This window comes from Prunus avium, chromosome 2 (assembly GCF_965620075.1).
Source record: "Prunus avium chromosome 2, drPruAviu1.hap1.1, whole genome shotgun sequence".
NCBI classification, from domain to species: domain Eukaryota; kingdom Viridiplantae; phylum Streptophyta; class Magnoliopsida; order Rosales; family Rosaceae; genus Prunus; species Prunus avium.
In genome coordinates, this window is record NC_142285.1 from 21,565,131 (window position 1) to 21,582,039 (window position 16,909).

The 16,909-nt window shown below is 39.2% G+C and overlaps 1 non-coding gene and 1 pseudogene across 1 annotated transcript; both read left to right on the plus strand.

The window, feature by feature from the left end:
* Positions 1-1,266: 1,266 nt before the first annotated feature.
* Positions 1,267-1,373, plus strand: LOC148296600 (small nucleolar RNA R71). The gene has a single exon (XR_015834151.1). It is a non-coding gene; the product is annotated as a small nucleolar RNA R71 (small nucleolar RNA).
* A 5,824-nt stretch (positions 1,374-7,197) lies between these two features.
* On the plus strand, positions 7,198-16,291 carry LOC110764616 (protein FAR1-RELATED SEQUENCE 6-like; annotated as a pseudogene).
* Positions 16,292-16,909: the final 618 nt, after the last annotated feature.

A 16,909-nucleotide genomic window follows, 5' to 3' on the forward strand; every position in this document is an offset into this window, starting at 1 on the left:
TCCAACATGGCTCTTCCAACCTTCTTGCCTCCAATGTTAATGGGAATGTCAAAGCTGCCAGGATCATCTAGTTTTGGTGGAAGCTTCCTTTGCAATACAGCACTTACATTCTGGTCGAGCTTTACTCCTTCATTTGGAGCGAAATTGAGCTTGTGAGTTTTCAAGTCCTTGATGAATTTTCCATATGCAGGAATCTGTTCAATAAGATCAAGCAAAGGCAAATTGATATTAACTTTACTCAAAATATCATAAATCTCTTTAAAAGCCTTATCTTGCTTTGCTTTCTTAAGACGGCCTGGAAATGGAATCTGTGGAACATATGGAGCGGGTGGCACGTATCTATCTTCTTGAAGATGTGGTGGCACAAATTTGTCATCCCTTTTATGCAATTGGAATTGATCGGATTTCTGAGAATCTGATTTGGCCTTAGGAGCAGATTGAGAAGTTTTGAGTTGTTCTCCTTCCGTGGCCATGGTCTCCTCGTCTTTATCTTCTACAATCACAACATCATTTGAAAGATTAGAATTATCATTATTATCAATGATCTTACCTGATCTGAGCACATGAATGGCCTTGGCTTCTGGGTTCTTTGGATTGATCTCAGTTTGGCTTGGCCATTTCCCAGGCACTCTTTGAGTTATTTCAGCAGCTATTTGGCCTAATTGGACTTCCAATTTGGAGATGGCAGCTTGTGTAGTTTGCTGAAAATTGGATTGGTTGATTGCCATCTGCTTCACTATGTCTTCCAATGATGATGATGATTGTTGTGGCCTTTGGAATGAAGGGGGATTTGCTTGATTCTGGGTATTTCTCCATGAAAAGTTTGGATGATTTCTCCAACCTGGATTATAACTTTGAGAGTATGGATCATTTCTTGGACCTTGGTTGTAGGAATTTACCAACTTAGCTTGCTCTTGCACAAATTCTGGGTATCCAGCCCCAAGTGGACAAGCTGTGGTAGCATGGTCATGAGATTCACAAATGCTACACACTTCCTTTGGAGGGCTTCTTGAGTTTAATGCAAGAAGAACATCTAGCTTTTGTTCCAGTTTTGAAATCTGCACACTAGAAGCATCATTAGAACCACTAATAACACGTTTACCTCTTGTATCCGTATGTTGGGTCTCCATTGCTATCTCCTCAAAGAGTTCGTACGTTTCTTCTGGAGTTTTGGTTTTAAAAGAACCACCTGCAAAATTGGTGACTATATTATGACTAGAAGGGGTTAGTCCTTTATAAAACATACGCATTTGAAGCTTCAATGGAATCCCATGATGAGGACATTGGTTGAGCAGCCCATTGAATCTCTCCCATGCTTCACAAAACGATTCATCATCTTGCTGTGCAAATAACAAGATCTTGTCCCTAAGCATGTCGGTCTTTTGCGTGGAGAAGTATTTTTCCAGGAACTTCTTTTGAATGGCAGACCATGTAGTGAGTGAACCAGGCTTCAAAGAATTCAACCAATACTTCGCCTTATCCTTTAAAGTGTATGGAAACACTCTCATTCGAAGTTGATCTTCTGTCACACCTGTCAAGGGAAAAGAACTCACAACATTAAAAATATCCTTTATATGGGTTAATGGATCTTCATTAGGTAAACCATAAAAGGAAGGCAGCATATTAAGATGAGAAGATTTAAGCTCATAATTTCGAGCTACAGTGGGCAGCAAAATGCTTGAAGGAGATGCTGGAATTGTTGGGATATCAAGTTCTCCCATGAACTCAATGGCAGCCATCATTTCTTCTTCTTCTTGGTCTGAACTTGCTTCCGAATTTGAAAGTGAAGAACCAGGAAGTTCAGTGTGGAGAGCAAGACTTGTAAATGTAGCAAGAGCTTGCTCTTTTGCAGTTGACAACTCCCTTTCTAGACGATTCTGAATTTCAGAGGTCACTCGTCTGGGTTGCAATGATGGTCCTGCGTTCAAAGATCTAGAACGTTGGAACGAAGACCTCACTTGTTCAAGTAATGGCTTTTTAGACATAAACTACCTGAAACAGAAAATTAGATTAATTAGAAACACTAAAGAGAATAGGGTAACCTTGGGCACATAACCAGGGAAGAACTTTCGTTCAGTCCCCGGCAACGGCGCCAAAATTTGTTGTTAATATTATGTTAACTCGCAATTGTACGGGGCAATTAGTAGTATAGCAAGACAAGTACGAGGTCGTACCCACGAAGACTGAGAAGTTAAAACTAGTTATGTACTTAGATTCCCAAATTCAAGAAAGTAGGAGGTTATGTCTAAAACAGAATTTAAAACAAGAGTGGTTGTGATTGTTGAACAAAAGAAGCAAAATGAAATTTCAAACAAAAACAAGTAAACAAATGTAACAAAGAGTGGTTTTAAGAGTTGGAAAACAGATTTTGAGACTAGGGCATTCGAATCACCATAACAATTCAATTCTGGGTTATAAAGATTCAAGTAACAAGTCTAATTCAGATTCAAAGATTGATTCTAGCTAAAGTATGATTAGGCCATGGTGTTTGGTCCTAACCTTGTGTTCCTAATTCCCTAATTTGATCATTTGTTGTCTAACCTAAAATTAAGCATTAGGAACCCATTAAGCATAGAAGAACATTTTAAACAACCAAGTATGTATCTAATCCCTGTTGTCGAATGTCCATACATACTCTTCCTATTCATAGTTCAATTCGAATTAAAGCATGGTGTATACTCTTAATTCAAACCAAGATAGTTAACAAACAAGTTCTAATGGTGATCAATCATTCAAACAAGCATGTTAACTTATAAGCATAATGAATAAGAACATGAATCATGAATCAAACTTGAAACTCCAAACTTATAAACCCAGAATATTCATGTTAGGTTACATCGAAGCCCTAGTTATGGATTTAGCTACTCATAATGGAAAAGAGACTTGAACAGAAATGAGAAAACATAATGAATGCAATAAGAGTAGAAAAACCCTTTTTCTGAAGTTCTTGTGGTGTCCAAGGCTTCTCCAAGTGCTTCTCCACTTCTAATGCTTCTCCAAGAGCTTCCCCACTTCTCGAAAGATGTATGAAGGATATGGAGGTGATTTGGGATGAGTTTGAGTGAGTGGTGATGGCTAAGGAAGATGAAATTCGTAGGGAAATGGAAGAGAGGTTTGCTGGAGTTGTTTTGGTGATTGTTGGAGTGTTTGGGATTTTGAGAGTGTTTGAGGATGGTTGGAGTGAATTGTGGGGTTGTGAATCCTAGGATTTGTTGTCTTGAATGTGGAATGGATGTGGTATTTATAGGGAGAGGGGAGTGATAAATCTGAATTCAATATGGCTAATGCATACAACACTTGCATTATAAAAGATGAATTGGTTGATGCACTTCACTAATGCATACAACACTTGCATTATAAAATCTGAATTGGTTGATGCACTTCACCAATAAATCCCACCAGCAGCCCTAGCTCATCTTCATGTCACCATGACCAAGCTTCCAACCAGCTCAATAGCTCATGCCTAGCTCACCATGACCAAGCTTCCAACCAGAAACAATAGCTCATCCTGAGGTCAGCATGACCAGCAACTTCAAGGGCTTACGAATTGGGCTTCCCTTAAGCAAATTAAGACTTTAAGCACTCAAACTTGAATTTCAGAATGTCTTCTTTCCAGCCATATATCATTTGGGCCAATCCAAGGTCGGAGGAGGAAGTTAAGGCCAAAACAAATTGCTATCTCATTTTGCGCGCTGATAAAATCCATCCTGAGCATGGCTCTGTGTTTGCTAGGTAACAGACTCCATATTTATCCAATGGGGCTGAAGTTTGGATATGTAATAGTACACACCCATTGGAACAACTTTCATGAAGAATTCTGCCTCATCCGAGCTGTGTAGGTTGCTGAAACAAAGCTTGCATTATGACCTACGGAACTGGACTGGCAGGGGGCTGTAGCCAAAATGAGTTTGTCTTTTAAGCTCTTCATCCCTTTATCCAAATCAGGCTTTAACATACATGGATTACATCATTTCATATCCAAAGCCATCATTGTTACCTAAAGCTGAAAGATAAACACAAAAAGGATTAAAAGCACAAGTTTAACTCAAAAACATAACCAAATCATAAGCTAGAAGGGTACAAAATGATATACAATTATGAACCGATCAGTGACTTACATGAAGACGTCCATATGCAGCCTCCGCCTGGTTATGTCCGTATGGGGGAGAATCTTGTTTGCAAGTTACATAAATCGCTCTACGGACTTAAGCAGGCTTCTAGGCAATGGTTTGCCAAATTTTCACAGGCCATTCTTGACTCTGGTTACATTCAATCCAAAGCCAACTACTCTTTATTTTATAAACATAAAGGTATCTCCTCAGTGTTTATACTAGTGTATGTCGATGATGTAATTATCACAGCTTCATATGCAAATGAGATTTCCAAGCTTAAGAACTTCCTACATCAACGATTCAAGCTAAAAGACTTAGGCAACCTCAAATATTTCCTTGGGATTGAGGTGTCAAGATCACGAAGAGGCATTTGTTTGAACCAACGACAATATGCTTTGGATATTATCAAAGACACAGGTTTATTGGGAGCTAAACCTGAGCCTTTTCCTATGGAAGAAAATCTAAAGCTCAACAATGTTGATGGCAATCTACTCAATAATCCAGCCTCATATCGTCGCTTGATTAGAAAACTTATTTATCTAACTGTTACGAGACCAGACATTCTTTTTGCAATTAATATGCTCAGCCAATTCATTTACCAACCATGCCAACCACATATGAAAGCTGCCCCATGACAAGAAGATCAACAACGGGAATTGTGAATTCTCGGAACAAGTCCAATTTCATGGTGTTGAGGCCCAAAAAATCCAAGGCTAGGCCCAAATATAATCTCGGCCCGATGCTATACCTTATCAAGAAGAAACCCAATTTGGGCACGCGAAAGTTCGTCATATACGCTTGCACACATGCCATGCCAAGCAAATAAGCAACACGTCACGCTACAAGCTTAAGTGGGCCCAAGCCACGCGAATGCCTGGGGCTTGCTGAGCGGGTTGTGGTATGGATGGTTACGAGTATTCACGAGGCCCATTGATGGTCCAAGGAGTGGAAGTTTTGGGCTACTTGGGAGCACCAAAACTCAAGCCCATTCCTTAAGCCCAAACATATGGGTAAGCATGGGAGAAAAGCCTAGTAGCCCATCACCTTAAGAAAACCTAATAGCCCATAACACATGAGAAAATCCCACATTAGCCAAAGCTTCCAGCAGTCTGACAAAATCAAAGGGAACTCACAAGCCGCTGGAAACAAAACAGCCCAGCCCAGCACCTTATAAAATATCCAACGCCGTGCATCTCTGTTAAAACCATATCACAGCCAAACCACCAAAACCAAGCAAACCCATGTGCTGATCACCTTTTTGACCAAGCACCCTTACCCATTCTTTCCTCTTCAAGCTTTGGTGAGAAAACAAGAAACAAAAGTGGGCAGCTCCTCACCCACATGGAGAAGTCCAGCTGCCTGAGGACCTTGGAACCCCAAAAAGTTGCGTGCCTATGGGTTCAGGCTAGGGAAATTTCACCAAACAAGAGTAAGTGAAAGAAAGTGAGGAAAAGGGGAGAGGGTGGCTTGACAAAATTAAGGTTTTTAACGCCTATAAAAGGAGCCACTTTCTTCCCAGCAAAACACACAACAAACCGATCGAAGGCAAGCATCCCCTATGGAATCCTTCAATTTCATGCTTTGTTCTTCCATCTTCCTCCTTTCTCTCTCTCAAAACCCAAATCCAGAGAGAGCAAGCATCATCTCTCATCTCTGGAACCCTCCGATTTCAAGCCTTGTTCTTCCATTGCTTCCCATTTTCTCTTCTGTCAAATCGTCCAGAAGCTTGACAAAGCTTTCGTCAAGCTGCTAGAAATATACTAAAGCCACCCATGCTTTCATCTTCTTCCTCGCTCTCTCTCTCTCTCTCTCTCTCTCTCTCTCTCTCTCTCTCTCATAACACATATCCAGAGAGCAAGCTTCCCTCTCATCTTCAAAACCTAGCAATTTCGTGCACTATTCATCATTCTTCCCCATTTTCCCTCTTGGCAGAACTGTTCTAGTACTTGACAGAACTTTCGTCAAGCTGCGGGAAACTTGCTCAAGCCACTCGTTCCTCTTCCTCATCTCTTCCACTCTCTCCTCAACAAATCCTCCCAAAAAACTCTCTCTTCCCCTTACTTCGAGCCTATGTTTCTCAAAGGAAACCCAAGCCTTCTCTCTCTCATGCTAAACTCACGAATGCTCAGCTCCCATGCCACAAGCTTCTCATGCCAAGCCTAAATATTTATCTGCAAGCAATTGTCTTTTTTGTTGGTGAAGATAACCAGGGTGTTTCCTAAGGCTCCGCTACCCTTTCGAAGCACACTTGGGGTTTGATTCTTGAACTCAGACACAAGGGGCGATTCCAGCTATTTGCACTTTACAGCAGCCCAGGCCCATTCGTCAAGCTGCTGGAATGAAAAAGCCCCTACACATGGAAAACCAAAAAACAGTCCACTGTATCTAGGTCCTCATCAGAAGCCGAGCATATCATGAGCAAACCAAACACATTGAAATTGATTACCATGTTTTTCTTGAAAGAATTCAAGACGGAATATTACGTACTACATTCCTTCTGGAGATCAAATCGGAGATATCTTTACAAAAGAATTGGGCAAGGAACTTTCCTACGATTAAAAAGCAAGTTGAATCTTTTAGACATACACACTCCAACTTGAGGGGGAGTGTTAGAAATCAAGGCTTAATTGAAGGAAGACTTTAGATTGAAGTTAACGTTGTATAGTTGTCTTACTTGGACAACAATAATTTTCCTTTTGTGTAATTACCTTAGACATAGGATCTGGAGATTTCTTTCCCTCTGTATTCCTTCAGCTTTGTTATATATCTGTAATCTTTGTACATTGATCAATACAGAAAACATTCACCACATTTTATTATAATAATAGTGCAGATTTTAGAATTCAAGATTAGTGCTTGGGTTTCTCTTGTTTAAGGACAAAACCACTGATTTTTAGGGTCTAGTACTCCAGTACAAATGTTCAATGAAGGTAGCTGATTCTATTAAGTGATCGTCTGAGAGAGAGGTTTTGAGAGTTGGAAAGTGGAGGATTTATGCTAATTGTACCTGGCTTTCGACTCAATTGTTATGTTTTCTTGTATAGCTTTTTCTTTCCTTGTTAACTGGTTTTATGTTTGTTTAGAGATGGATGAAGTTTCTCTAAACACTGAGCCAGCAAGCGATGTTGATGCTGATGAATTTGAGATTGGAGGAGACTGTGCAATGTCAGATTTTATCAGTCAAACAGGCATTATTCGAGGAGAGAACCCTCTCCCTCCTGCTGGTGGAATGGAATTTGATTTTTATGAGGATTTGTATAACTTCTACAATTGCTATACCAAGAAGCAAGGATTTGGGGTTAGGGTGAGCAATACTTGGTATAGAAAGAGTAAGGAAAGATACAGAGGAAAACTAAGCTACAGTGGTGCAGGTTTCAAAAAGAAAACTGAAGTAAATCACCCAAGGCCAAAAACTAGAATCAGTTGTCCAGCAATGATAAAGTTTAGGTTAATGGACTCCAACATGTGGAGAGTTATTGAAGTTGAGATTGAGCAAAACCACTTGATTAGTCCAGCAAGTGCAAAATTTTATAAATCTCACAAGAGCGTAGGCGTTGGAACCAAACGAGCGTTGCAGTTAGATACTGCTGAAGAAGTACAAAAGATTAGGCTATTTAGAACCGTGATCATTGATTCTGAGGGTAATGGAAACGTAGATGTTGATGAAGGAGAATCTGGGAATAGAGTTTATTACTCCAATCAATTGAAGCTTAAGGAAGGAGATGACCAAGCAGTTCATAATTACTTTTCTCGCTTGCAATTAATGGATCCAAACTTCTTTTATGTGGCGGATCTAAATGAGAAAGGATGCTTGAGAAATTTGTTTTGGGCTAATGCGAGGACGGGGGTTGCTTACAGTTATTTTTGTGATGTAGTTTCCATTGACACTAGTGTCATTTCTATGCTTGGAAAACAAATTTGAAGTCCTGTTGGTGTCATTTATTGGAGCAAATCATCATAGACAATCTGTGTTGCTAGGCTGTGGTTTACTTGCAAGTGAGACAATTGAATCCTATATATGGCTGTTTAGAGCTTGGCTTACATGTATATTGGGACGCCCTCCACAAGCCATCATTACTTACCAATGCAGAACATTGCAAACTTCCATTTATGATGTTTTCCCTAGAGCTTCTCATTGTCTGTGCTTATCGCATATAATGCAAAAGGTTCTAGAAAATTTGAGGGGATTGTTCGAGTATGAAGCAATTAAAGAATCTTTAAATAGAGCAATTTACTACTACTCTCTGAGGGTGGAGCAATTCAAAGCAGCTTGGGAGGATATGGTCCAGCGCCATGGAACTAGAGATCATAAATGGCTTCAAGCATTATTTGAAGACCGGAAGCGATGGGTTCCAGTTGTTGAGGCCCAAAAAATCCACAGTTGGGCCCGAATAAATTCCCAACCCTGTACAACACCTTATTAAGAAAAGACTTGGTTTGGAGCACGCAAGAGTTCGTCATACACGCTCGTACGAGCCACAGTCCACGTGCCATGCCAAATAAATAATCTGTCATGCTAAGAATTGAGATGAGCCTATAAAATGCACTAGCTCTACAAGCCCATGCTAATTATCCTGTCAAGCCTCATGTCCCTTTTTAAAGGGGATAAAATTCTAGCATGCCAATCGACATGCCATGCCAAGCGAAAGATCATTATTTTACACCTAGCCACGCACAAGCTTAAGTGGGCCCAAGCCACACAAATACCCGGGGCTTGCTGAGTGGGTTGTGGTATGGATGGTAACGAGCTTTCATGAGGCCCATTGATGAGCCGAGAAATGGAAGTTTCGGGTTTCTTGGGAGCCCAAAACTCAAGCCCATTTCTTGAGCCCAAATATGTGGGTAAGCATAAAAGAGAGAGAGAAAAAGGAAGCCCAATACTCTAGAAAAATTAGCCCATCACCTTAATAAAATAGCCCATCGCTTGAAAAGATTGGCCGATTCCCTTAGTAGGCTTACCTATCACCTTAAGAAAGCCCAAGCAAACCAAGAAAATATCTACAACCCTCCAGCACATGGTTGGAGACAAAAACAACGACAGAAACCAAAGCTATCCATATGTGTGAGGCTCCAGCACGTGTCCAAAGACAAACCCAACGCAAGCCATCAAAAAAACCAAGGGATAATTGAGCAAAGCACCCTTCAGACTAGTGTACATACCCATTTCTTTGCCCCCCATCAGATCTAGCCATGGAAGAGAGGAGAAAAGAAGGAAGGAAGATGGCTGAAAATAGGAGTCCTCCACTGAGGCAGTTGCGGGAAGAGCATTGAGCGCCCCAAAATCCCTGATTTCGTGAGATTGGGCAGAGGGGATTTTTACTAGGATAGGATAAGTCAAGGGTAAGGAGGAGAAAGAAAGGAAAAAGCTTGGCCAAATTAGATAAAAACCATTCGGGTTTCTTGGGAAAAGATAGCTCCCATCAGCTATAAAATGAGGCCTCTTCTACCCAACAAAGATAAACCCGCATCTAGAGAGCAAGCTTCCTCTCTCACCTGTAAAACCCAGCAAATTCGTGCTCCATTCACCCTTCTCCCTCATTTTCCCTCTTCTGGCAAGCTATTCCAGATCTTGACAGACTTTTCGTCAAGCTGCTGGAAATTACTTAAACCACCCATCGTTCCTTCCCATCTCTCTCCCCCCTTAGCCAACCTTCTTAGAATCACTTCCCTTTCCTTAGAACCCCTATTTCTCATAGGAATTCAAAGTCATCTCTCTGTTTATGCTAAACTCATGATGGTTTTGCTCCCATGCCACAAGCTTCTCATGCCAAGCTAGAAAATCTATCTGTAAGCAGACGTTGTTTTGTTGGTGAAGGTAACCAAGGTGCTTCCTAAGGCTTCACTGTCCTTTCGAAGCATTCTTGGGGCTTGATCTTTGAACTCAGACACAGGGGGTAATTTCACCCATTTTTGCTCCTTATCTCAGCCCAACCCATTCGTCAGGCTGCTGAAACAAAAAGACCCCCCACACCAGTATATTTGAAGGATATATTTTTGGCAGGAATGTTTCCTATGCAACCAAGTGAGGTTGTCTCTTCGTACTTTGAAGAACTTCTTCATAAAGATACTCCTTTGAAGGAATTTTTAGATAAGTATGTGTCACGCCCCAACCCACGGATTGAAGTAACCTTGGGTTACGACGTGATTCACACTTTAATTATAGAATTTAATAAAAACTATAACTAAAATGTGAAGAAACATTTAAATAAAATAAAATAAATATTTCACATAGAATACTCAGCGGAAACGACAATATTTGAAATCTTAAAAATTTTACATTATTTTACAAGTTAGAACTACTCAAGAATCCACAAAAAGAGTAGCTCATTATTCATCCACAAGCTATGTACACAATACACTCTATAGATATGCCAAAATCATCACAAGCTCTAGATTTCAGGTTCGGTACCTGCAAAATTTGTTAGGGGGTGAGCGAAACCACAGCTTAGTAGGGATATAAACCTTTTTACAAGAAATTGATACAATTAAATTAAGTGACATACAATCACACAACCAAATGTCACATTATTAATAATAATGCACGAATGCACTTCATCTAATCCCGTTAATTTATATAACTGGACAAGCAGACCTACACGTCCCATACTATGCTTATACCACTTGGTCCTGAATGCCTGTTAAGCTCATAATTTCATACATATACATGCCCAATTTACTTACTTCTTTTGCTTAGTTTCCTATAATTCTAAGTTATTTGCCTCTATTTGTGTGTTATGTAGGCCAAAAGAGTAAGAGAGCATAATTCATGCAATTCAAGCATGTTAAGGCCTAATTTGGATGAATGGATGAAGAGCTTAAAGACAAACTCATTTTGGCTACAGCCCCTTGCCAGTCCAGTTCCGTAGGTCACATTGAAATATTTGTTTCAGCAACCTACACAGCTCGGATGAGGCCGTATTCTTCATGAAAGTTGTTCCAATGGGTGTGTACTATAACATATCCAAAATTCAGCCCCATTGGATAATTGTGAAGTCTGTTACCTAGCAAACACAGAGCCATGCTCAGGATGGATTTTATCAGCGCGCAAAATGAGTTAGCATTTTGTTTTGGCCTTAACTTCCTCCTCCGACCTTGGATTGGCCCAAATGATATATGGCTGGAAAGAAGACATTCTGAACTTCAAGTTTGAGTGCTTAAAGTCTTAATTTGCTTAAGGGAAGCCCAATTCGTAAGCCTTTGAAGTTGCTGGTCATGCTGACCTCAGGATGAGCTATTGTTTCTGGTTGGAAGCTTGGTCATGGTGAGCTAGGCATGAGCTATTGTAGCTGGTTGGAAGCTTGGTCATGGTGACATGAAGATGAGCTAGGGCTGCTGGTGGGATTTATTGGTGAAGTGCATCAACCAATTCAGATTTTATAATGCAAGTGTTGTATGCATTAGTGAAGTGCATCAACCAATTCATCTTTTATAATGCAAGTGTTGTATGCATTAGTCATATTGAATTTAGATTTTCACTTCCCCTAGGCCTATAAATAGGGATGTTCTCTAAGCTTGTAAACACACCCCAAGGGGGGGAGCTCTCAAACACTTCTCTAGAGCTCCCTTCCCTTCTCTCCCTCAAATTCTCTTAATTTTGCTTTCTAGTTCTCAATTCTAGCTTTCCTTTTGCTTCTTAGTTGTAGTTTATTTTTCTTTGTAATGTAAATTCTTTTCTTAAGTTTTCAAGTTGAATTAGTTTCCAAGTTTCAATTATGGTTTTTGTTCTTATTCATTATGCTTATAAGTTAATATGCTAGTTTGAATGATTGATCACCATTTAGGCTTGCATGTTAGCTATCTTGGTTTGAATTAAGAGTATACACCATGCTTTAATTCGAATTGAACTATGAATAGGAAGAGTATGTATGGACATTCGACAACAGGGATTAGATACATGCTTGGTTGTTTAAATTGTTCTTCTATGCTTAATGGGTTCCTAATGCTTAATTTTAGGTTAGACAACAAATGATCAAATTAGGGAATTAGGAACACAAGGTTATGACCACACACCATGGCTTAATCATACTTTAGCTAGAATCAATCCATTAATCTAATTGAACTTGGGAACTTATTTGCTTGAGTTATTTCTTTTTTTCTTGTTGTATTTATTTCCTTTCTTTTTCATTTCTGTTTTGTGTAGGGAAAATGAATTGGATCATTCAATCACCAATCCTCGTGGGATCGACCTCGCACTTACATATGCTATACTACCAAACGGCTCGTGCACTTGCGAGTATCACAAGTTGAGGATGCAACTGAATCCATTTTGGTGCAGCTGTATCTACACAACAATGCCCATTTATATGAACTAACACCCATCTCAATCATCCCAAAATTCCCCTTTTGTTACTTATCTTGTCTAACTCCCTGTCGCTAGTCCCGAATCACCCAACAAAAACCATGTGCACTATGGGATCCCTGAGACCTGGTACTTGCCAAGAGTTAGACTCAACTACACAAAAGACTATTTCCATTACCCTCTTTTCCATCATTATTTTCTCAATCCAGCAACTCCAACCAATTTACATGACATGATATAATTATGCCTTTCACATATCTCATGTATCTCACAATAACGTAACCATTTAAAACATCACCAATGTATATACAATTATGCCAAGATTGTTCAACTAGTCAAGAACACATAAACATTCCAGGAAAAACATTCAATTGTAACAAGAATATTAATCAAATAATCATATCACGCATAATATATAGTGTTCACAAAATTTAATTAAATCAATCTCTGAAAAAGGCCCCCAACAAACCCCTACCTTGATTCCAAAGTTTTTACAACGTAAGATAACTCTACGATCCAACACCTTGAGTTCTTCCAAAGTTTTTACAACGTAAGATAACTCTACAATCCAACACCTTGAGTTCTTCCAAAGTCTTTCTTGTTCTACCAACACTTCTAATACTTTTCCTCTTCTTTCTTCTCTCTACACTTTCTTGTTCTATCATGCACTACCGTGCATGTTGTAAAAATAAGTTAAGGAAATGGTTCCTATTTATAGTAGCAAAAGGCGGCAACTGATGGCTTTTGATTGGTGGAATATAAGTTTGGTGATATGCTTGACTCCAAGATTATCCAACTTTCCCCTAATGCCAACAGCTCATGCTTTGAACAAAGGCTTAGTCATCTAGTAGACACTTGTGAAGAAACTAGGGTGGTGTAAGTGGGTAAGTTTTGATGTAAATATCACCTTAAGTGATAAAGCTTTGTACGTGCCATCCCTTACAAATTCAATTATGGATCAAACAAATAAGTATTTTTTATATTTATAATAGTATTATTCTTAACAATTATTATAAAAGTAACAACTATGTGGCAAGATATCCATATATACAATTATAACCAATATAAATATATAATCAATTAAACGAAATTTTAACTTATAAACCTATATAGATAGCAAAACATTTGTTTTCCTAAAATATTAATATATATATATATATATATATGTAATTTTAAAATACATGACTTCACAGTATGATCAAGTTCTGCAAACACATCATCAGCTGGAAGCCATGGCTGATTTGGGTTCAAGAAATTCAAGTTCTATGTTGAAATCTAGATGCTATTTTAAGTTGCAACTCTCCAAAGTGTACACTAATGACATTCTTAGGAAGTTTGAATCGGAGGTAGAGGGAATGTATTCTTGTTTCAGCACTCGTAAGTTAAATGCTGATCGGCCAGTTGTAACATACATTGTGCAGGAACAAACTGAAGTTGATGGAAATAGGAGAGAGATGAGAGACTATGAGGTTTTTCTAGAAATATGAATGAATCAAATTATAAGATGTATAAAGTATACAAAAAAGGTAAGTATACAAAGTCAACTATATTAAATAATAAACTCTAAACTTAATATATCACGTCAACACTCCCCCTTAAGTTGGTGCATAGATATCACACATGGCCAACTTGGATAGTGATGTATGGATGTCTTTGCTAGAAACTGCATGGGTCATCATGTCGGCTAGTTGGTCTTCTCTCTTTATGTGAGGTACAGTAATGATGTCCAATATTATCCTTGATGAAATGTCTGTCAACCTTAATGTGTTTGGTTATGTCATGCTGGATAGGATTATTAGCAATTTCAATGGCTGTTGTGTTATCACAATACAACACCATTGGTTTCTCAGGGCTAAATCCAAGTTCCTTCATTAGGATCTTCAACCAAATTAGTTCTGTCATAGCATGATGTCGAGCTCCATATTCAGCTTCCGCACTAAACAAAGACACCACCTTTTGCTTATTGCTTCTCCAATTTACTAGATTGCCTCATACGAATGACGCATTACCAAATATAGACTTCCTATCAAACTTAGATCCTGCATAATCAGAGTCTGTGTAACCCTCTATATCCAAGTTTCCATTCTTAGAGAACATGAGTCCTTTACCAGGATATGACTTCAAATACTGAAGTATATGGTCTATAGCCTCCATACGATGAATACCTCGGTTATGCATGAACTGACTTACCACACTAACTGCATATGACAAATCACGTCTAGTGTGAGCCAAATAAATTAACTTCCCAACCAGCCGTTGGTATCTCTCATTGTTGGTTGGTACTTAGTCTAGATCAATTGTCAAATTATGGTTCACCACTATTGGGTTGTCAACAGGTTCACATACTGACTTGCCAGTTCGGCCAAGAGATCTAGGATGTATTTGCATTGAGATAAAAATATCCCTTGTTTAGAACGAGATACTTCCATTCCCAAGAAATACTTAAGAGCTCCCAAATCCTTCATCTCGAACTCCTTAGCCAAGTAACTCTGGAGTTCCTCAATCTCACGTGCATCATTTCCTGTAACCACCATGTCATCCACATATACAATTAACATAGTAATCTTATCACCACCACGCTTAATGAACAGAGTGTGGTCAGCTTAAGATTGTTTGAACCCATAATCCTTCATAGATCGACTTAATTTGCCAAACCAAGCTCTTGGTGATTGTTTTAGGCCATAAGTGCCTTTTTTAACTTACACACTTTTCCTCCCTTTGGTGTAAACCCCGGAGGAGGATCCATATATACTTCCTCTTGTAGGTCTCCATGTAAGAAGGAATTCTTTATGTCGAACTGCCATAATGGCCAATCCAAGTTTGCGGCAAAGGACATGATGGCTCGAATTGTGTTCATCTTCGCTATTGGAGCAAACGTTTCCAAGTAGTCCACTCCAATTTGAGTATAACCATTTGCCACAAGCTGAGCTTTGTACCTCTCAATTGATCCATTTGGCTTGTACTTGGCTGTAAACACCCATATACAACCTACAGTCCTCTTCTCATCAAGAAGATTCACCATATCCCATGTACTATTTTCTTGGAGAGCCTTATTTTCCTCTGCCATTGCAGATTTCCACTTTGGATCTTCTAAAGCTTCCTGAAAAGAGTTAGAAAGAGATACAGAAGACAACTGAAGTGCAAAGGCTATATGAGTTTTAGAGAGGCGATAATATGACACATAATCAGAAATAGGGTAAGTAACATTATTACTAGAGGAGAAACCAAAACGATATGGTTTATTCCTTACGCGGGATGGGTATCTCCGCTCTTGACCATCACCAACTAGGTTCAAAGACAGAGACTCAGAATTATTAGGCTCAACAAACAAAAGAAAAGGATTAGATGTATTTGTACCTCAGATGGTGCTACTACAGATGCATTCTCACGGGAAGCTGATTGGAATAGAGGAGTGGTATCAAGAGAGGGGTTAGCTGCAAAATCAATTCCGTCAACTTCAGTAGAGACAATATCAGCCGCAAATTTCTTTCTTTTCTGATACATTTTGTAGACCACAGGAGCCGGAATAGATGATTGCATATAAGATGGAGGTCCTTTTCATTTGTGGCATGTTCAACTTGAGAGGATATTTGCGCAGGCATGCACTCTGTCCTGAACCAAAATGGCGTGGTGGAGATCCCGGCTCAAATATGTGCTTTCACGATGGAGAAAGGATATTAAACGGAATTATATTTTTTTTTATCATAGCTGCAGTGGCCTTGACATTAATAACCCAGTTCACAGGTATGATCATTTGTATAAATGCATCATGCAAGTTGTGGAAGAAGGGAGGAAATCACACGACAGATACAAGATTGCATTTGGGGCATTGGACGAGATATTGAACAAGCTTTTTCTTACAGAGTATCCTACCCTGTAAGTGATAAATTATGTACAGAATGAATCTTGTAATACATAAAATTAAGGCACCAACTCGTTGTAGTTGGAAATTTATGTACAATAAATATAAAAGCAATCAAAATGTACACACAGAATAAAAGCAATCTATGCTAAGAATCTATCCTTGCAAATATTGACGTTATATTTTCGCTTTCGTAACAATTTAAGCAGGCATTTCCTTTCCATTTCATCATGTCATGACCAAAAATTCCACAACCAGCTTGTAAAGGGATGCGCATATTCACAAAGAAAATGAGTCATGGGTCTAAAATGTCATTGGCAGAATATAACAATAGCATGTAGAGCTACTCAAACTAAAAATCAGAATCACTTTCTCAAGATATTTATCAAACTGACTATTTAACCCAAAGTTCTAAAGCTTAAGCATGCATGGCAAACCCACCTAAGTCCTTCAACCTGACCCTTGGTCCAGTACAGGAAGTCTGCAATGTAGACTGATTGACTTGTCCATTTGATGGGAACCAGGAATGAAAAATTGGAAGATCACCGTCCAGCAAGCACCGGTACCTTGCGGAGCAATTCCATAGAAAGTGTAATCTGGCTTACCCAAGTGGCACTGAAGGCTCTTGCCAAAATG